This window comes from Camelus bactrianus, chromosome 2, assembly GCF_048773025.1.
Source record: "Camelus bactrianus isolate YW-2024 breed Bactrian camel chromosome 2, ASM4877302v1, whole genome shotgun sequence".
Classification (NCBI taxonomy): Eukaryota; Metazoa; Chordata; class Mammalia; order Artiodactyla; family Camelidae; genus Camelus; species Camelus bactrianus.
Genome location: NC_133540.1, coordinates 27,335,293 through 27,358,311, shown reverse-complemented (window position 1 = coordinate 27,358,311; position 23,019 = coordinate 27,335,293). Strand labels below are relative to the sequence as shown.

The window sequence follows — 23,019 nt, the reverse complement described above, 5'->3', positions numbered from 1 at the left end:
TGGAAGACAGTTTGCCAGTTTCTTACAAAATGAAACAAACTCTTACCAAAGGACTCATCAATCATGCTTCTTGGTATTTACCCAGAAGAGCTGAAAATTTTACGTCCACACAAAAACCTGCACTGGATATTTCTGGCAGCTTTATTCATAATTGCCAAATCTTGGAAGCAACCAAGATGTCCTTCAGCTGGTGAATGGATAAATAAACTATGATACATCCAGACAATGGATTATTTGGAACTAAAAAGAAATGAGCTCGCAAGTCATGAAAAAATATGGAGAAATCTTAAATGCATATTAATAAGTGAAAGGAGCCAATCTGAAAAGGCTATAAGTACTGTCTGATTCCAACTATACGGCATTCTGGAAAAGGCAAAACTATGGAGACAGTAAAAAAAATTGGTAGTGGCCAAGGACTGGGTCGGGGAGGGATGAACAGGCAGAGCAGAGAGGATTTTTAAGTCAGTGAAACTGCTTTGCATGATATTATCATGGTGGACTCACATCATTATACATTTGTCTAACTCCATAAAATGTACACCACCAAGAGTGAACCCTAATGTAAACCGTGGTCTTTGGGTGATAATGATGTATCAATGTAGGTTCCTCAGTTGTAACAAATGTACCACTCTGGTGGGGGACTTTTCTGGGGGGCTATACATGTATGGGGCAGGGAGTGTATGGGAAAGCTCTGTACCTTCTTAATTTTGTTGTGAACCTAAAACTACTCTTAAAAAATATTTTTTTAAATACAGAAAAAAAAACAATTCCCAGTCTCAGGAAATTTATGAGATATACACACATACCCACAGACAAATAAAAATATAGTAATTTTAAGATGGCTAAAATAATATGTATCATTTAGGATGCTTTTGGCTTCAACAAACAGAAGACCTAACTTAAATGGCTTAAACAAAGAGAAGCTCACATAACAGGAAGTCCAGAAAGAAGACAGATCCAGGGTTTGTTGGTTTGGTGGCCCAAGGACATCATCAAGAAAGGACTTGGATTCATCCCACCTTTGAGGTCAGCTATCTTCAAGGTATTGACAGTGGTCCTGAGGCTTGTTCCCTCATAGATGCCAGATGGCTCTTCCTCCGCCAAGGCTGAAACCTCACGCAGCAGTCTGAAGTCTGGCACAGAGAATATTCCTGAGAGCTGTTAACAAGGACAGCGTTCCCAGAGACCCACCAGCAGGCTTTCCTGCACGTTTCATTACCATTTTTGTACTAGTCACTGGCAGGGAAAATAGAATTACCTTTATTGGTTTAGCCTAATCCAAAGTCAGCTCCGATTACACAATACTGTATAACTGAAGTTTCCAAGAGAAGAGAAGTTAAATGTTCTCTCTCTCTCACACACACACACGATAAATACATAAAATGATGGATATGATAATTAACCAGATGGGAATATTTTCACGATGTATATGTATATCAAACCATCACAAAGTACACTTTAAGTATCAATTAGTTAAGTGACAATTTTTTTTGTCAATTATATCTCAATAACGCTGAAAAAAAACCTTTAAAGGGGCCCACAAAGCACATGACTTCCCAAAGCCTCAACCTAATAAGGGTCTGGTTACCAGAAAAGGGGTGTGCAGAAGATGACTCACTCTGAGTGGGTAACTAATGTGTCAAAAGGGCAAATAAAAAAATACTGATAAAATAAAAGAGTATAAATTAGAATTAAAGGTGGTAAGAAAAATCTAGATAAAAGGTTAACTAAGATGAAAGATTAAATATACCATAATTTAATGAGGAGAGGAAAACAAAAGCTGAGGAAAATTAAGATCTCACTGAAACATTAAACCTGGAAAACTAAAATACTGAAAGGATAAAATGATAAAATAAGTTAGGACCAGCAGTTCTCAAAGTATGGTTCTTGGAAGGCAGCAGCAGCATCACCTGGGAGCTTGTTAGGGAGGCAAAGGCCTGCCCCCCACCCCCACCCCAGGGCCACTGAATCAGAAACTCTGGGGGTGGGGCCCAGCCTCCACTTTAACAAGCTCTCCTGGTGATTCTGATGCAGCCAAAATCTGAGGACCTCAAAGGAAAACAGACGCTGTAAAACACGAAGAATTAATTGTACCACTGAAAAAGATCAATAGGCAAAAAGGGCAAAATAAAAACCAGCACGTGGACCAATTCCAGGGTTAGCGGTCCTCTGATCCCCGTTACCCTCCCCCTTCATCCCCTTCCCAACTGACCACCTATTTGGTTGCACGGCCAAAGCTAAAATCAGTGGTTCTCACCCTGGCTATGCTTTAGAATCACCTGGAGAATATTTAAATAATGTTCAGATCTCGGATGCCACCTCAGACTAACTGATCGGAATCCCTAGGGCTGGGGACCTGGCGTCTGTATTTTTAAGAAGCCTTTAGGTGACTCTGTTGGACAACTATAGCTTTGAACAGAGCCTCTGGGCTGAGAGCTGAGGGTCAGAGAGGCCTCCTGCTCTCGGCCTCACATTTGCTGCTCATAGCCCCAACAGCCAGGCTATGAACATTTAGGAAAAGATGAAGCAAGCACATGTGCAGCTCATTTCTTTTCTCCAGCAGATCTGCACGTACCTGCCCTAGCAAGACACATCTGATCCTCAAATAATGCCATCTGAATCCCGGATTTTCCAGCATGGGAAAGCACAGGCTGATGCTGAAACCCTTGATGTCCCTTCCATTGTCTAAACACCCGTTGCAATCACAACATCCTCCAGCTAAGCAGCGCCCCATCAGTGCGGCTGCTCTGGACGGGCACAGCTTGGCCCCCACGGAGGCTGGGCCTGGCAGTGAAAAGCAAACCACAGTGGTCAACACCTCCTCTAAGCACCACTCGAAGAGTGACCCTGGCCAGGCTGATCTGGTACTTTGCTCTCTCACCAAGAATGGGGCAGTCCTTTAGCTCGACCTTGGGCAGGTGTACGAGCCGGTTTCCCTCTCCGGTTCACTTTCAGCCCCTCTCTAACATTGGCGCTTGCTTGATCCTTTAACTTAGTGCACTGGACTCCAGGGGCCCATGGTCCGCACCACTGCCCGCTCATTGAATCAGCAGCGCCTACAAGGTAAGGCGCTTCCTGTTCATTTGGAGGAAGACCTCTGGAGTCCTGACCATTAAAGGACCAGATTGTAGGCCCCTGGTCCACTCTTCATTTCCCTGAACTTCATTTTTTTACAGAGTCCTCCCCTGCACCCCTGACTGCCAGTCTGCCCTTATCCACTCTGCTGATGGGACCTGCTGACTCACTGCCCCAGGTGTCCTTCAGTCAGCTTCCTGGACACACGCCGTCCCCTTATCACTCATATTCAGTGTCTGAGCCGATGATTCCCAAGCACAGCTAGACTCCCCTGAGAAGACGATATATACATATATCGATAGGGCTTTGTGGTGGTATCGCAACTCAAGAGAATGAGAGCAGAGAGGGAATAGAGAAGGGCCTAAGGGAGGTGCCTAAAGGAACCTAAGGTATTTGCGTGTGTATATATATATATATATATATATAACATAGTATATAATTACATATAAGACAATATACTATAATTAGACACAATATATTATTTATTATAATTACATACATTATGTAATGTTTAGAGAAATTTATATATAATATGTTATCATAACATATATAGGTAAATTCATATATAAATGAATTTGCCTATATAATATAATGAAATACAATATACAATCATATATAACTAATATAGTATACATTATATTGATTATAATATGTAAAATTCCTTTAATATCATTTATTATATGTAATTATATTATACATATATGAGTTTCTAAGAAATTCTATTTTATATAATTATTTATATGTAATATATAATAATTAATATATGATACATTAATTATATGTGCATATAAAATTACATGTTATATGTAATTATACGTGAATTCCTTTATATATTATATGTAGTTATATTATACATTTACACATATAAATTCCTTAGGAATTCATAGATATGCATAATATTTTAATTAATACAATATATAATATCTAAAGGAATTTTTATATAATATTAAAATTAATTACATATGATTATATATTATATGTAATTATTATATATAAATTATTTATATAAATTCACATAGTGTATGAAATAATATATTATGTATAAATTTCTTTGGGTATTATATATTCTGTATAATTATTTTATCTTATATATAAACTATATAAATTCACATATTATATGTAATGATAATATATTATATATGTGTGTAATTATTTTATATATTATACATAAATTATTTTATATGTATATTATATATATTTTCCCTAGGGTCCCTTCTAATTTAGATTAGACCATTTTAAGTGTTCTAGGGAGGGGCCTGAGCATTTTAGAAGCTTTTCAAGCGACTGTGTGCAGCTGGGATTGAGAACCACCGATTTCGAATGAAATCTTGATAAACTCAGATGTCTAGTAAATATAACATATTTAAGGCAAAAAGAAGAAATAAAGCTAACAGAAGTTCACAGGTAATTCACGTCCAAGGGAAGGAGGCCCGGCAGGTCGGCTCCTCCCCGCCCTCACCCTCTCCAGAAGCGTTATGACAAAACACTCTCAGTGGCTTCTGCAGCACTGAACCTCCAGCTTCCACGATGTCCCACAGGATTTGCCCACACTGCCCCTCCCGGAGGGGGCTCAGTTCAGTCGCCTCTTCACATCTGCCCTCTGGTCTGCCCTCATCACATCTGCCCTCAGCCTCCCTCGAACCAACCACACAGCGGATGCTCCTGCGGCGTCTTCTTGTCTTCAAGGCCAGCTGAGCTGAGCCTCCCCAGCAGTGGCAAAGCAAGACACGTGAGAGGAGCGCCCTGCAGAGACCCGGCGGCGGCCACTGCGGTCAGCGGAGAAGACGGCTGCAGGTAGGTGACCAGCTGTCCTGCTTGCTTATTTCAGTGCTAAAACCGGGATGGTCTTGGACAGATCAGGTCGGTTAGTCACCCTACAGCCAAGCACAGCTTTGTATCCTTCCGGAATGGAAACTCAGTGAGGCAGTGAGACCTTCCTTAATATAAGCATTTTCTGTTCTTTTTGTTGTCCTGCACCCATGCAGGGAGCTAGTTTTCCAATTTTATTTTATATTTTTTTAAATTAAGCAATTGATATGTCAATCATAGAAATATTTAAATATTCAGAGAAGCAAGAGGAACAAAAGAAATAGCTTGTGATCTCACTCCCCAGGGAAAACACTTTTTAAAATTTTATTATTTATTTATTACTTTTTTACTTATTATTTAATGGAGGTACTTGGGATCAAACCCAGGACCTCATCCCAGGACCTCATGCATGCTAAGCATGTCCTTTACCACTGAGCTATACCCTCCTCTCAAAAAAACACTTTTGAGATTCTGGCATTTCTCCATTCGATCTTTTTCTGCACTAAACTTTCTTTTTCTAAACTTCTATGCAGATATAAACATATTACAATTATTTTTCTATTAGAGAAATCAAAGATGATGGGAGAAGAGAAAAGAGAATTATGCACAAATAAAAGATGGCATACAAAGGGACATGAAAAATAAAACATGAATGACGAGGTAAGTTAGAGTAAAACTGGAAAGTATTTGAGAATTGCTGGAGCCACAGCCTGGCTCGGAGACATCAGGGTCGTGCTTTGTCCGTGGAGGGAAATGGGTGGAACCTCAATGTCATGCTCCCAACAACTCTGCTGGTGACCTGTGTTCTGTGCATGTTCTAAGCTCCAGAGCTCAAGGGGACTGGACAACACTTTCATGAGAGGCCATTGCTCTAGCACATGGAAAGGGCTCGGGAAAAGAAACAGATAACTCAGGGGAGCACAATGAGGCCTTTGAGCAGAGGTGAAAAACCAGAAGTATTCAGCCTGAAAAGAAAGGAAATGAGGGACAACTTAATAGCACTCTTCATGCAGATGAAGGGTTTGCTCCACAGGGTGGTGACCTGCTATTCCCCATCTTCACTAAGGGCTGAAAAAGGAGGACAAACAACAAATGGACCTCTTGTGTGTAAGTGCTTTTTACTCTGCCCAAAGACTTTCCTTCCCATTGGTTGATATCATCCTCAGAACACCTTTGAGATGCTGAAGGCACTACACAAGGGATTTAGGTTCCGCAGGAGAAACTGCCGTGAGGGTTGTTAAGGCATCCAGTGAGCTCTTCCATGGAGGTCACAGACTATTCCTGGTCAATAAAAATAGAACCAACTATATTCAATGTCTTGTAGTAACTTATAATGAAAAAGAATATGAAAATTAATATGTATATGTACATGCATGACTGGGACATTATGCTGTATACCAGAAACTGACATTGTAACTGACTATATGTCAATTTAAAAATATAGAACCATTTTCATCAAAAGAGATGCTTTATACATCACCCCACCTAATTACAGGGAATAATAAATATGCCTGCCCTTTATATAATATATTATTTGAATACCTTTCACTTTCCTAAACTCATTCAGCTTGTAAAACAGTCATTTGAGGTTGCAAGGAGGTATGATTTTCCCATTTTCCAGATGAGAAAATGGAGGTGTAAATAAGGGAAGTGACCTGCCCCAGGTCTCACAGTGAACTGGAGAGGTAGAGTATATTCTAGAGCTAGTGGTTCTTGGCTTCCAGACCCCTCGCCACACTGGTTGCTCTCAGCCTTTAGCACACATCGGAATCCCCTGCAAGGCTTGTTAACACACAGGTCACTGGGCCCACTTGCAGAGTTTCTGATTCAGTAAGTCTGAGAATTTGCATTTCTAACAAGTTCCCAGGCAGTGCTGATGCTATGATCTGGAAACCACACTCATGCATGTCGACCGACTAGATTAGCAATGGAAAAAAATTTCATAAAGGCCTTAGACCCATAGAAGTTGTATTTAACATGAAAAATCATCTCCATGAAACTCACTAATTTCTGACCACCTTTATAGCTGGCCACTGTGTCCCCAGAGCAAAGTAGCACGTGTCTGCTCACAATGGAGGGGGTCCCACTCTCCGTCCCAGAATACAACCCAACAACTAGAAGCAGAGAAGGAAGGTAAAGAATTTTTTTTAATTTATGTATTTATTTTACAATATCATATTTTTAAAATTGAAGTAGAGTTGATGTACAATATTATATGTCACAGAAATTAAGAAATTTTGAGCACCTACTCTATTTTATGACAGGCATTCTTCAGGGTCTCTTTATTAATAACTTACTTTATGTTTGTAGTTATTCTTTGCTACAGAAACAAGTATTTCCATTTTATAGATTAAGAAACTGAGGCTCAAAAAATGGTTATGCAACTTGCCTAAGAATTAGACTATCCGGCTTCAAAGTCTGTTTTTCTTTGACATCATAGATTAAATCATTTTAGATCCATTACCTGATTTCTTTTAGACTCCCCCTAATTTTGGTGAGGTCCTCAGCATATCAGATATTGGTTCTTTCCCCTCCTCTACGAGGTTAGTTTCCCCGGCCTATGGTATTATACATAATTTCTTTCTAGTTCATAAATTTCTTTTCTGGACTTTAGTGACGGAATCATTTAGGACTTGTTAATTAACTGATTAGTTTGATGCAAAAGAGGGAAGGAATTAGGAAATTGTGGTATTCATTTCACGATGTTTTATTTAGTACATATTGACAGGAAAAGATTGTCGTGATAAATTTTATTTTTTTTTAAGGCAAGTTACAAAACATGCAGGGAATGCCGTTTTTGTAAAAAAAAAAATTGTATGTAAACACACACATATATGCATATGCAAATGCACATACACTCCAACAGACACACTCAGGAGTGTGCATCAGAGCGTCTATAGTGATTAACTCAGAATGGGAGGGTGGTGGGTGGTGACTGATCTTCAATTTGCTTTTCTGAATTTTCTGATGCCTCTTCCGTGGGCATATATTATTTCATGTAAGAAGGCTCTCCTTGTCCATTCTTAAAATTTCCCTCTCCTCTCCCCACCCTAAGTCCTTTACATGTCCCTGGTATTTGTTCTCCTAATCAAATATTTAGCTCTATGTTATTCTTGTTACCCAAAATAAGAGTTCTTTGGGAGCAGAAAGAAAAAAAGAAAAAAACCCAGCCTCCCAGCTATGTCCGGTTCAAGGAGAAAACAAGGCAGTTGCTAAATCTCCCCTCAGACTCCCGTTTTGCATGCATAGTGAGAGTGCTATTCGAGGGCATCCAAGAACAGAACACGGGTAATAATTATTTCTTCAGGATTCTTGGGCTCTGCGGGGTGTGCATAAGAATGGAATACACCAACTCGTAAATCTAAATGATTAATAACAACAGCAAGCACGCCGTAATAAATACTTACAGGAATCAATGAAAAAAAAACTTTTATGTTGCAGCCATGGGCTTCAAAGAGCAGCTATTGATTTTTGCCCTCTACAGAGGAATAAACTCTCTCGCAGTTCTCTGCCCAAGTGACTCCTGCTCGAGACCCCAGTACCCTGGGGACCCAAAGCCATGCAGGTCTGAAGAAGGAAGATTCTGCAGTGTGAAGCCAGAGTCCCTTGAGGACCATGCCTTAGGTCTGGGTCTCTTCCAGAAAAGATCATCCTTCAGTGAAACAGGATGCAAGTGATGCTCTGGGTCAGTCCACCCACCCAGTTAAAGGGAGTGGATAGCCAAGAACAGAACCGCCTTTGACCTCTAATGTCTTGGAACCAGAAAGGGAAGGAATGTGTCTTCTTTCATGTGAGTTTATAAAAAGGATAGGGTCAGGAAGTTGGGGGTGGTGAGGGGGAACCATTCACTAAGCAGAGAGAAATGTTGGAAACTAGGACATAAAAACTTAGAAATCTTCAGAACAGGATCAGGAGAGTGAAAGCAATTTCTGGCCCAGGCCTTAACCCCTGGGTGCTTCACCCTTAAAACCCTCCAGAGGGAAACAAACCAGTGACCTTCCAGGTCTGTGGGGCCTGGCCAGGGTCCTGGTTGCTTAAAGCGTGATTGTCTGCTATCTGGGATGGGCCTCTGGCATTCTCCACACTCCTCCCGAGCCTCAACTATCCTGTTATGGCAAAACAGCAGTGTGGGCAAAAGGTACCCGCGGGTTAGGAGCGCGGGCCAAGAGGGAGGTGCCACATCGTTGCATCTCCACCTGGCAGGCGGAAGGTATTTCTTCTGCATGCTACCTTGGTCCTCTTGCTGGATGGAGTGTATCCCAGAATCGTTTCCTCTTTGAAACAATCTGTTGGGACAGATGTGCTTGCGAGGCGTCTGCTGCTGGCCCACTCTGCCTTCCTACCGTGCGTTAAATCCACGTTTCGGTCCACGCCTCGGCAAGGTCGCAGGCTGCCCAGGGCTTCTTCCCCACCTCCGCTCCCAGCACTTAGATAGTCTGTTCAGACCGAGGCCCCGCAAAATCGGACAGGGTAGGACAGCAGGGAAATGGTTAACCTGATGGTACCTCACATTCCTAGTCCTCGGCACAAATAACATTGAGAACATTTCTTGACCAATCTAAGTCAAGAGGAAGATATACAGTGATTGTATGAACGCCTCTGCTCCAGCAGAGAAGCAAAACTGTCATGTCATATCCACAAAGGGGAAGAGAAGTCTTGGAAAGATGCTCTAGAAACCTTGGCAAGAAGCTAAATACCACGAGGCACAAAGTCACTTTCTAGCCACATTCTCAAACTTTGCAGTTCCCCATTTCATGTTTAAAACTGCCAACCACACATATCATCACTCTGCCTCCTACTTCTCCTCCAGAAAGGCCCAAGGAAGCAGCATCTCACTGCATTGTCTTCCAGAACAGCAGAATGTTTCTCATCTCGGGCAGACTAGCTTTGCTCCAGCTGTCACAGAACCAGGGCTCCTCTCCCCTTCTTGTCCTCCTTCGTCCTGTAGAGCCACTGGGAACACATTCACTCTGCCTTTTGACGTTGTAACTAAACACCATTACACTGATCTTTCTTATCCACTTCCCATCTCCCCACCAGTTTCTCAGGTGCACTGTTTTACTTTGTGTTTCTGAAACAGCTTGTGTAGGCAGGTACAAGAGGGAAAAACCCTACCATGTAGAGAGCCTCAACCTCAGCAACTAAGAATGAAGCTACAGCAAAATGCTTGAACGGGTCACTTAAAAGCTAGATGGATGACAAACAAGCACATGAAAAGATGCTCAGTATTATATGTCATAAGAGGAATGCAAATTAAAGCCACACTGAATGGCTATCATTAAAAAGTCTACAAATAATAAGTGCTGGAAAGGGTGTGGAGAAAAGGGAACCCTCCTACACTGTTGGTGGGAACATAATTTGGTGCGGCTACTATGGAGGACAGCATGGAGGTTCCTTAAAAAACTAAAAACAGAGTTACCATATGATCTAACAATCCCACTCCTGGGCATATATCCAGAGAAAACTGTAATTCAAAAAGACACATGCACCCCGCTGTTCACAGCAGCACTATTTACAAAAGCCAAGACATGGAAGCAACCTAAATGTCCATCAACAGATGACTGGATAAAGATGTAGTGTATATATACAATGGAATATTACTCAGCCATAAAAAGAATGAAATAATGCCATTTACAACAACATGGATGGACCTAGAGTTTATCATATTGAGTGAAGTAAGTCAGACAGAGAAAGGCAAATATCATATGATATCACTTACATGCAGAATCTTTAGAAAAATGATACAAATTCTATTTATAAACCAAAAACAGACTAACAGACATAGAAAACATACTATGGTTACCAAAGGGAAAAGGGTGGGGAGGGATAAATTAGGGGTTGGGGATTTACAAACACACATTGCTATCTATTAAATAGATAAATAACAAGGAAGGACCTACTGTATAACACAGGAAACTATATTCAATTTCTTGTAATAACATATAATGGAAAAGAATTGAAAAAAGTATATATATATATATGTATATGTATAACTGAATCACTCTGCTATACACTTGAACTAACATTGTAAATCAACTACACTTCAAAAAATTTAAGAAAAAAGCCACACTGAGATACTACCACCCATTAGAATAGCTAAAAAAAACAAAACAACACTAACAATACCAAGTGCCGGTGAGAATGTGAAGCAAGTAGAGTGTTCATACAGTGCTGATGGGAATGTGATGTGGTCCAACAACTTTGGAAAACAGTTTGCCAGTTTCTTCCAAAGTTGAATGCATATCTTACCATATGACCCAACCATCCCGCTCCTAACAGAAATAGAAACCTGTGTTCAGATAACAAATTTTATGTGAGTGTCTATGGTAGCCTTATTCAAAACCACCCAAAGTTGAAAACAACCCAAATGTCCTTCCACTGGGAATGGATAAACAAACTGTGCTACATCCATATGATGGAATATTACTTAGCAATGAAAAGTAAGGAACTACTAATACAAGCCACAACCAGGACGATGCTCAAAAACCTACGTTAAACGAAAGGTACCAGACTCAGAGGTCAATATGTTTCCTTTTGTATGATATTTTTGTGAGATTCCTGCAAAGGCAAAACTTTAGGAACAGAAAAAGACCAGTGATAGTCAGGGACTGGGGCAGGGGTGGTGGAGAGAGGCGTTGAGGACATAGAGTCATGGGGGAATTATGGGAGTGGTGAAGCTGTTCTAGATCTTAGTTATGGTGGTGGTTACACTACTGTACACATTTATCAAAATTCCCTGAACTATACACTGAGGCTGAGTTTTACCATATGTAAACTCTACCTTAATTTAAAAACTATGACACCAGAGTTGGACTGTCTCCAAGCAAACAGTGTAAATGCCCGTGATGTCACATCTTTAGTCAGCCTTTCCCGAAGGGCCATGGCACTGCTTCTCTCCTCCCACTGCTGTATGAGAAATGTCACCTCAGAACCACTGGAAATAAATGCGGTGTTCCCATAGCCTCCAGCCCTGGAGGACACTGGTACTGCTGCTTCAGTGACAGAGGTGGCACTGGTAAAGAAGGTCAGCCTTTGTGATTGGTTAAATCCAACTGGGAGGGACTCTGTCAGAGTCAGGGGTCATGTAGGAAGTGGCAGCCAGTGATGCTGAACACGGTTACCATAAGCCATTGGGCACCTAGGATGACCTTGAGGGTGAACGTGACTGAAGGCAGCCCTGCCTACTGTGCGGTCAGTACATGACCAACTCGGGAAGGTCCCCAAACCAGGCTACCCTCCACCCCTCCCTTCCCCACACACAGTGCCAAGTGCCATGGGGCCACGGTCCTGGTCTTAGTCTGCAACCAGCAAGCCATCTGACTCTGGCTTAGAAAACAGAGAGCCAAGCATGGCTCAAAACAGACAGGTCCCCCTGTCCCTGGTTACTCTGATGAGTGAGGTCTATTTCTCAGCCAGTTTGGGACTGTGTGTTCCCTCCACACGGAAAGCACATGTTCCTGGGAGCCAGCCGATCGCTGGTTCTGAAAAGAATCCTTTGTGCCCGAGATGAACTGGGCTGGGTGACTGTCCCAGGCGGGTTCCCCTCCAGCCTGCTGAGCCTGGGGAGGGGCCCTAACAGGGCAGCCAGCTTCCCGCAGCCAGTGGCACGGAGACAAGTGTGCAGGACTCACCTTGCCCTGGTTTCTGCCTCGCCCTGGCTTCAGGCCTCTCTCCGTTGTTCATTCTCCTCATTGTTCTTTCCTGGCCCTGGGTTATTCTGACCAGCAGCTTCTCTCTCTAACAACTTCGTTGAGGTATAATTGATACATGGTAAGGTGCACATTTTAAAGTGCACAATTTAATCAACTTTGACATGTACATATATCCAGGAAACCATCACCAGAATCAAAATAGAGAACTTGGTGGGGAGGGTGTAGCTCAGTGGTAGAGTGCGTGCTTCCCGCGCAAGAGGTCTTGGGTTCAATCCCCAGTGCCTCCATTAAAAATAATAATAAAATTAAAAGTATATCATTCTTAAAAAAAAACAAGAATTATCACTCCCAAAAGTTTCTTTGTGCCCGCTTGGTAATCCCCTCTCCTGCCCTTGTCTGTCCCTCCCAAGACCCATTAACCTGCTCTCACTACAGGTTAGTTTGCATGTCTAGAGTTTTACATAAATGCTTTCACACAGTATTGATCTTTTTGGTGTGGGTGTGGTCTGGCTGCTCTCAGAGAAATTATTTTAAGATTTATCCATGTTGCCACACATGTCTGTAATTCATTTCTTTTTACTGCTGAGTTGTATCCCACCAAATGGCCACGCCACAATCCGTTTATCCATTCATCTCTGGGTGGACATTTCAACTGTTTCAAGGTTGGGGGCGGCCTTTCTCTTAAATGATTCAGACTGGCGGTTCCTTAGGAAACACCCAGTGCTCCTCACCGTGGCTTCTTGCTCTGACCTCTGTTGACCTGTCCCAGTGGGAGCAGCAGGAGTCAGTCCACAGAGAATGTGAATAGCTGTGGGGAGAACTGGCATCTCCTTCCCCTCCCACCTCCCTTTCAGTGGTCTCTCCACATACAACTGCCCCCCTGATTTGAGCCAGGCAATCCTATGAGGACTGGGAGGAACAGGGCCATTTAATAGTGACAACTTCTCCCCAGTTTGCCTTTGAGAAGAAGGCAAGTCTCTGCAGAGAGGTTGGTTGCTGACAGTTTTTATAGTACTGGATCTTGGAACACTTTTTTAAAAGCCCAGTAGAGAATGTCAATGGCAGTGCTTCTTAAACATTGATGCGGACACATGTTATCACAGGAGCATGCTGAATTGCCGATTCTGATTCACTGGGATCAAGACCCCAAATTCTGGATTTCTAGCAAGATCCTAGATGATCTGATGCTGCTAGTCTTCAGATCACCTCCTGGAAGGGGTCAGTTACAGGCATTTAATCATTTAATAATTGCTTTTTAACAAGTGTTTAATCACTACGTATAAAACTCCACTAAATACAGGCTAATTCAAGTCTTCCTCTCTCCTGGAGATCCCTGAAGCTATTCTAAACTGGCCAGGGTTCTACTGAACACCTCCAGTGCTCCTTAGAAGCAAGGCCTGGCAGTAGGGCTACATGGTGTCAGAGTTTAGGGGTTCAAGAAGAGTATCTCTTGTTGGTGCAACATCTACTGCTTCTCTTGTCCTCTGTCTTTTTTTTTTTTTTTCTTTTTTCTTTTTCCTTTTTTTTTTTTTTTTTTTTTGGTGGGGGGAGGTAATTAGGTTTATTTATTTATTCTCAGAGGAGGTACCGGAGATTGAACTCAGGACCTCATGCATGATAAGCATGCGCTTTACCACTTGAGCTGTACCCTCCCCCCTTCTTGTCTTCTGTCTTATACATTAGTCCCTGGGAAATATTAAGTTCTGGAACTAAGACTGCAGAAATGGGTTATGGGATCGGCTGAGAGATTGTAAAGGGGAAAGGAAACAAGGGTACTCCTAGGAAAGGGAGGAGAGACTCCTAATTGTGTTCCCAGGGCTGATCCAGCTTAAAGCCCAATGGTGAGTGATGAATCTGATATGTGTTGTAAGTTTAAAACCTGGATCTCCTGGAAAACTTTCCAAATAGGCCTCAGTTTCTGCACTGTTCCCATTAAATGTCCCTCCCCTCCCTTTCACTGGCCCTCAATAACTCTCATGTTTGAGAAACAGCTGCTGTAATCGGGTTCACTCTTGAGGCTGTATACACTTGGCCTAGAGCCTGACTCTGATGGAATCTCTTTTCTGTAGGGGCCAACCATGGCAGAACTATCTTGGGTAGAAATGAGTTGGTAATGGTAACTGTGGAAATCACAGATCTCTGGGTGAAAGTTTCCATAAAGTGAGTCACTCAGTGATGCAAAAGAATGTTCACCTCCTATGATGTTCCAGACGTGTGGATACAGCCTTTCTCTCAAGGGAGGACAAGACAAACTTGTACATCTATACTTACGCATGTTGAGAGGTACAAACGGAACATTTTAGGAGATCAGAAAAGAGAAAGGAGTTTTCGAGCCGTGGTCCACAGGGAAGGCAGCCTGAAGCTGGAGGCACTTACCCGAGTGACAGCTAGGAGCTGGTCAGGGGACAGTCAGGGAGAGGATACGCCAAGACAAAGGTACAAAGGCCAGAATGCCCACTGTCACCCACCTGAGAAAGGAAGCCACCCAGTTTTTGTGTCCAGAGGGATGGAACAGCAAGATGTGAAGCAAAGCCAGAGGCCTAACTCGACTATCCTACTACCTGAACTCTATTTGGTGTCTAACTGAGGATACAGGAGTGACAGGACCAAAACGATTCTTTAAGGTTGATTGGCCCTGATGTGCCTGGATCAGAGAGGGGATGAGACGTGAGATAAGGAGAACGGTTAGGAGGTCGCTGTGCCCATCGGGGCGGGAGGGTCTCGGCCAGGGTTGGGTCTGGGAATGGAACAGGGGTGTGAGTGAGAGGGGGGAGGGGAAGGAAGAGGCCCCAGGATTGGGTGGCTGTATGTCAGAGGTGATGGAGAGCGGGCAGTGATCAGGCTGCAACTTTGAGTCTTTCTGGGAGAATGAGTTCCAAGCCGTGAGTTTGGTTTTTGTTAAGTTGAGACATGTATGTGAAAATGTCCGGCAGGCAGTTAGAAACACAAATCTTTGTAGCTTTGGAAGCATGGGCCTCCTGGAGACACACACTTAGGTTGCTCACACTGAGGGCAAACAAAGATGAGAGCATCTCCAGGATCCCACATGGTGCTGCTCACGGGGCTGGAAGTGAGAAAGCGAGGCCTTCCCTCGTGGAGTTCTCACGTTTGTAAAGGAAACAAGCCCTCCTGCAGCAGCAGATCCCAGTGCCCTGGGCAGGCTGTGCAGACGTGTGTGCGGAGCTGCAGGAAAACAGCTGGCCGTGGGGGCAGGCTCTTTCTCATAGGCCTACATTTTTCCAGTGCTCACAAGGTGCCAGGCCCCGGACCAAGCACAGCAAAGCACAGACCCATGCCCACTGCGCGATACCGTCCCACAAAGTCATGTCTGCATTCTGTCAGCAGAGGGGAGGAACTAGTTAAAGAAGGAAATGACTGACACTGTGCCGTACACCAGAAATGGACACATCGTAACTGACTATACTTAATGATAAAAAAAAAAAAACTAAGGAAAAAAAAAAAGAAGGAAATGAATGGAAGGACAAAGTCCCAGGGGTAGGAAATCAAGACACTGAGATGCCCCTGAAGTCAAAAAGGAAACAATTTCAACTGACAGCCGTGCTCATCGGTGTCAAATGCTACCAAAGAGTCAAGAAGGATAAGAACTCAGGGGAGATGACTGAATTGGGGACTTAGAGGTCATGGTGACCTTTGGTAGCAATTTCAGTTTAAGAAGCATCAGAGAAAGTCATATTCTAAGGAATGAAATAATGTGGAGGAATACTGAGTGTAGATGTTCTTTTGGAAAATGCTGGTAATAAAAGGCAAGATGAGTGCAGGTCATTCAAGACGAGAGCAATTCAGGATTCTTTTTAAGAGAAGAGATCCTGGGATGGGTGGCTATTCACAGGTAGAAGGTACCCGTAGAGTGGGAATGTTTAAAGATGAAGGAGATAATGAATGCACCGATTCCAAGAGCGTACAGGCCTCCTGGGCTGTCCACGTCTCCGGCCCTGCCCTCCACTCGGCAGACATGAGGCCCTCACATGTGGCTGCAGCCTCGGGGGGAGGTGGGACCCCAGGCAGCAGCACTCTGACTGGGCTCCTTCTGGAGCCGTGCTGCCCCGATCAGTGGTTTCTCTCTCTTGCTCCATTTCTCTGACGGTGAATCATTGGCCTGAAGCCCAGTTTCCTCATGGCATGACTTCTGCATGTTCTCACCTGTAAATAAACTCTTGATCAGACCCAAAGATCTCAAGAAACGGGTTTTCCTAGTCCCAGGTACCAGGATCCCCTGATACCCAGTGACAGCTCTGTTAAGTGTTGACCATTCATCTGCCTAGATTTCTATGAACCCCAGCTCTGTGAACCTTGACACCCAGGATTTGGGATCCAGTTTGGAAATTTTGTTAGTTTTTGCTAGTTAATTTTGTTAGTCTCTTCTCCCAAGAGACTTCACTCAGAAAACGCCTTTCTAACCCAGGGCTATCAAATAATCTGTCTTATTTACACCAAGTAACCAGGTTCTGCTTTCTCCAGTTTAGTCAGCCTGCTGTTGCCTCAGCCTCAGGTTGAGAACAGGAGAAACTGTGATCAAAGGTGGAGGTAGGGGGTGGGGGTTGCCCTCCAGGAAGTTTAAAGGAGGGAAAGATTAGGGAGGTCCAGCAGGTCAGCCTTGAGCTCCCCAGTCTCCAGCTAGTCAGCCATCCACCTATCCGTTCTTTTATTCATCCTCTCAATCATTCATTTCCCTGTTTGCCAGTCAACAACATCAGTGAAACACCCAAAATCTGCCAGGCTCCAGAAACAAGAGACAAAAACACTGAGAAAGCCTCAGGAAAGACTGAAACTGACCCATCAGTGACTCAGAGACCTAGACACACCCGAATCTCTCTTGCTTTCAGCCAAAGAGAAAGGGGAAAACCTGTTTTATTCGAGACTCAGTGCTGGGGCTTCCCTTAACCAATTAGGACCTCAGGCCTCCCTCAGCCTCCAGTCCTCTCCCAGGAGGTGAAACCAAATCATCGTTTGGCAATCGTGGGCAGGACGGCAAGCACTGGGTGCCAGGCATTTAAAGATCTCGCCCAGATTGTCAAATCTGGAGCTGAGGGGTGAACGCTACCTGCTGGATAACTCTTGCTTGTCATCATGGCAAGAGGAATATGAGTATTTTTAATATTTGAAACTCAAATCTAAGTCCTGCTCCAGCAGAAGCCTCATTACTGGCCTCTCAACTTTTCACGGCTTAGCAGTTGGAGACCAGCACACATCCCGGTCCCACCTGGAGATGCCTGCTTCCGTCCTGTCTCTGCTTCCTTCCCTAATAGGACTCATGAGACTCAGAATCCCTCCCGCTTCATCTGTTCCTCCAGACCCAGGGAAAGGAAGATGCAGGGATATCAACTAAAAGGAAGAGTGAAATGAAAGACTAACAAACAAGCAGGAAGCACGTTCCACCTCACCTGGCCACCGTCAGACAAGGGAATCGACAGGTCTATATCTAGGTGACGCTCATTTAAAAATAGATTCATATTTTTTACATTTCTGATTAAAAGCAAAAATATTGTTATGGTGGAAATTTATAAAACATGAAAAAGGATTAAAAAGAAATAAAAGTCACCCAGAAATAAACACTGTTAACATTTGGTCTGTTGCCAGCATTTTTTTCTTTACCTATATATATATTTACAAAGTTGTTATCTCTTTTGTTTGCTTTATTTTATTTTATTTTATGTTTGGGGGGAAAGTAATTAGGTTTATTTATTATTTATTTACCTTTTTTTTTAATGGAGGTACTGGGGATTTACTGGGGATTTAACCCTGGACTCCGTGCATGCTAAGCATACACTCTACCACTGAGCTACACCCTCCCCTCTATTATTTCTTTTATAATCTGCTTTTTTCCTCCCATTTCATATATCCTGTCCATTTCCTCACATTTTGAGATGTTCTTCTACAACATATTTAATAGCTGTGTTGTAGCCACAGAAAGAATAAGAATAATGACAGAGTTAACACTTAGAATATCGCAGGCGCTGTATGAAGAGTAACTCAGTTCTCACAATGACTTAATGAGGCAGATGCAATAAAATTAGCTTCCTTTTACGTAAGAGGACACTGAAGCACAGAGAAGCCACACAGCTAGTAAGTAAAGAGCCCGAACCTGAACCCAGGAAGTGTCAGTGTCCATGCTCTTAACCACTTACTCATAGAATTTACTGAAATACAAAATCGAATTTACTGAACCTATTTCCTCTTCACGGGTATTGCTCCAAGTCAGGGGCTTTTTTACTACCGTAAGCAATACTGAATTGAACATTGTTGAAGGCACACTTTTGTACACATGCTTAATTATTTCTTTACAACAATTCCTAGGCCAAAGGGAAACTTACATTTAAGATTTTTGATACATACTGCCAAATTTCAGAAACATACCAAATTTTATTCTGCATATATTACTTTTTAAAGAATGCTTACTGAGGCTGTTTGTTTTTTTTTTTTTTGGCAACTTCTTTGGAGAAACTGATTCCTCATGATGGTTTTCATGTGCATTTCCTTGTATACTAGTTTTCTAGACATTTTTTTCATAAAAATATTGGCTATTTGCCAATTTTTCCTTATTTATTTATAAGAAAATATTTCTTAGTTTTCTTATTTGCTTATAAATAATCATTTTGTTTGTTAACATTTTTTCTGTTAAGGTATTCTGTTTTATTTTAATTAGAAGAGTTCCTTGTATAGTAAGATTTTAAATCTCTGTCTGCTATGTATGTTGGAAACATCCTTCAAGGTTGTTATTTGACTTTTTAATGTTGTTTACAGTGGTTTTTAAAAATACACATTTTTAACTTTTGACTGTGCCCAATTCACTGATTCTTCTCCCTCATGTTCTATCTTTAATGCCATTTTTAGGAAGATTTCCTCACTAATGAACTCGTATACAAAATAGAAACAGACTCACAGACATAGTAAACAAGCTCATGGATATTGGGGAAGTGGGTGGGAAGAGATAAATTTGGGAGTTTGAGTTTTGCAGATGTTAACCACTGTATATAAAGATAAAGAAAAAATTTCTTCTGTATAGCACAAGGAACTGTACTCAATATCTTGCAATAACCTTTAATGGAAAAGAATGAATGCATGACTGGGACATTGTGCTGTACACAAGAAATTGACACATTGCAATTGTGCTTCAATTAAAAAAAAAAAGATTTCCCCACCTCAAGATATTAATATATATTATATATTTTTATATATTTTCTTAATATTTTCTTGCAGTTCTTCTCAGACAGTATCATGTAATAGCTTTATGATCCAGTGAGGAAAACTGCAGAAAATCAGAACAACTTGTCCAGTGACTTGATTGATTGCTCAGCTCAATATCTATTCTGCTGCCATTGAAAAAGTGACCCTTTTGGGAAAGGACGGGACTCAGTACCACTTTGTGGGTCTCCTGGGAGCCACCTGTCATTCTGACTCTGCGACTTTCATCCCCCACGAGGCTTAATTTCCTACCTCAGAGGTTGCATGCTTGAGTCAAGATGATTTCTTAGCTGCTATTGATGGGAGCTGTGGGTTTACCATCTGTGTGCCCTTGGACCACTTTTCTTTCCTCTCCAGACTTCTCCAAAGAATACTTTTAGGAAAAATAAACACCTAGGGCTTCCAAAGATGTTGAAAAATTAGTCCAAGGACTCCAACATTTCCTTTCTTTTAAAAAAAGCTCATTGTCTTTGTAGATGCTCGCTAACCCTTGTCCCTGTGGGAACAGCCCCACCCAGGGGACCACCTCGCCCAGGCTGTGATCCTAACACAGTAAAGTTGTTTTCCAAACTCCATGAGGCATTCTTGCTGAGTGCCTGGGAGTATCGAGCTGCATTCTCTCAGCAGTCATCAGAAAGAAGAACGAGATCATTTAAGTGCATGAGAGTCACACACTGCAAAGTATCTTTCTAGACAAACTTTACCAGGTAGAGAAGGAGTGAGCTACATCCTAATGCCTGAGCAAGAAGCTGGCAGTCAAGCACATGGAATCATTCGTGAGTGAGCAGCCTACGAATTCATGATTCTTATATTGTTTCTCCCTCCCCATGAGGAATAAAAGTAAAGAAAAATGTCTTCTCTGCATCACTTAGCTTCATCCCCTAACCTCACAATCTTTTCTCCCTGGATTACAATCACTACTGAGTTCTTTCAAGAGTTCTCCTGTTCCTAACCCTCGGCAGTGTTGGAAAAGTCAGTGTTTGAAAGATTTCTGAAATCATAAACTTTACATCGATGCATTTCAGTATATTTTTATTGTACACAGATGTAAACATAAAAAGAAAGAGTTAAGAAAAAATTACCATTAGACAATAATGGAGAAAATGACATTTTAGTTACAACCCTGTCCTCTGACAACCTCCCTACTCCCCACTGACACTGACCAGATAACTGACCAATCCAGGATGTCAGTTGCTGGTTGGGTTCCAGGTGGAATGTTGGGGTGTCCCCTGGGGCTTATTGTGGCTGGTGGATCCACGGTAACTGGGCAGAGCCCTGGGTGGGTCAGTGCCATGGAGGGGCTGCCATCCTCTGTGGAGCTTGGCTTTGGGCAGATCCTTAGGAAGCTGAGTGCGGTCCTGGTGTTGCTGCTGCCCAATGGCCTGTGTTCTCAGCTCATGTTCCAGAGCCTCCACTGGGAGACAGCGTTAAGGTCTGTCCTCACCTTGTTGGTGGGTGTGTTATTTACTTGCAGACTTATCAGTCTGTTAGAAGTGAACTTAACAGAAGACATGAAAAGCAACTGGCAAAAACACTGGCTGCACAGATTTAGGAGAAATGCCACCTCATCGACAAGCTCTGTGTGGCTAAAAAGGAGTGCGCCAGGATGGAGACAACTGTAAAGAAGGCCAGGCTAGAGGAAGAGCCAGTAAACATACCCAGCCTCACTGACACTTCCAGAAAGTTGATGACGGTTAACCTGAGTTCGAGGAAGGAAATCAATTTTCTCGTCCAAGAACTGAAGAGAGAGAGATCCCTGAAGTCTATACAAGAAGAAATGGTGGAGATGCTAACAGTGCTTAAGTTCCTGGAGGAAGTCATGAGAATCAGCACATCACAAGGGGCTTTTACAAATCAGCCAGGGGACCAAGCACCAAGTCCTGATGGTCCCTTTCCCAGGAGTGGGCCCTCGTGTTAAAGCTGTGCTGTCCCCTCCCCTCCACTCAGGCCTCCCAAACTGCCTGGCTGCACTCACTCACTCAGTCAGATCTCCACCTGAGCTGCACTGAGGCCAGTGGTTGGAGGGCAATACCCTCCTTTGGACCAGAGTTCCTCCAACTTTACAAGTGAGTACAGCAGTGAACTCCTTCAGGGTCAACATTTCTCATCTAAAATATGTTGAAATTTCTGGAACACACCACGAAGCAGGGGACTTTTTTTTATTGAAGGGGCAAAACGCACAAAGGGGCCAGCAAGACCTCCCAGGCAGGGCCATTTCCTTCCTGCTTTTGCACTTCTGTAAAACAGCTTGCTTCTAGGAAAATGAAATTTACCCCTAAAATTCCATTGGTTCCTAAAAGCTCACTTCTGATTGGTCCATTTCTAACACCTCATTTGCATACGGTGCAAACTTAATCAAAACCTAAAACTCTATAATAGCCTGTGTAAACCTACAGACAGGGTCCAGAGCTTGGAGTGTTAACTCCTCTGGGCCTGCTGGCATAATAAAACCTGAGTTCTCCAGTTCTCCGAGTGTCGCTTGGTCTCTGAACGGGATTCAGGTTTCTGTAACATTAAATTCAGCAAATGTTTGGATTATATCTTATTATGTGTGAAAGAAATGTTGTAATTGAGACTGATCTCCTTAGTTTGAATCTATATTAAGCCTCATTTCTCAAGACAGTTTGGGTAACTATTCTATATCAGCAATGTGAGTGAAGTGTGTATATAATTATTCTGTGTACAAATATTGCATTATAATTTGAAAAGGTATGCAATTTGTCAACATAAACTTTTAGATGGCCATAACATTTATTTCTAGAGTTTAATTCTGAAGTCATAAGTTTAAGTCAAAGAGCCTTTTTTTTACCTGAGTATGTATAGTTTTTAAAAAAAAAAAAAAGATGACTTTTTTAAGATGAAGTTAAATTGTACTCTTAGAAGAAACTTTTATCATTTAATTTTTATATTCTGCTATAACAATATCCATAATAAAAATAATAAATTTGATGAATTTTTAAAAAAAGAAAAAAGAAAAAAAAGAGTTCTACTGGAGAAGATTTGTCTTTACAAGGACAAAGGTATAAATGAAAGGAGGCTTTGCTGAGACAGGAGTGGAGGGACCAGACCTAAACTGATGGAGTTTTTAGAAAACAGCATCATTGTGTGAATCACACAGTTTTCTCCCTCTCCTCCCCCACACCACCCCACCCAGAGGAGATGCAGACCTGCCACTGTGTCTGCAACCCTGAGATAGAAACTCACAATGAGTCTGAAGTTAGCAGCAACCTGTTCCTTTTCCTGAAACAGGGGTGCTTCAAGCTCAGAAGAAGAGAAATAA

General features: G+C 42.3%; 1 protein-coding gene and 1 non-coding gene across 2 annotated transcripts in view; both read left to right on the top strand.

The window, feature by feature from the left end:
- ARFIP1 (ARF interacting protein 1) overlaps window positions 1-23,019 on the top strand; it is a 1,058,373-nt gene that overhangs the window by 876,788 nt on the left and 158,566 nt on the right. The window lies entirely within an intron of this gene.
- On the top strand, window positions 12,751-12,823 carry TRNAG-CCC (transfer RNA glycine (anticodon CCC)). The gene has a single exon. It is a non-coding gene; the product is annotated as a tRNA-Gly (tRNA).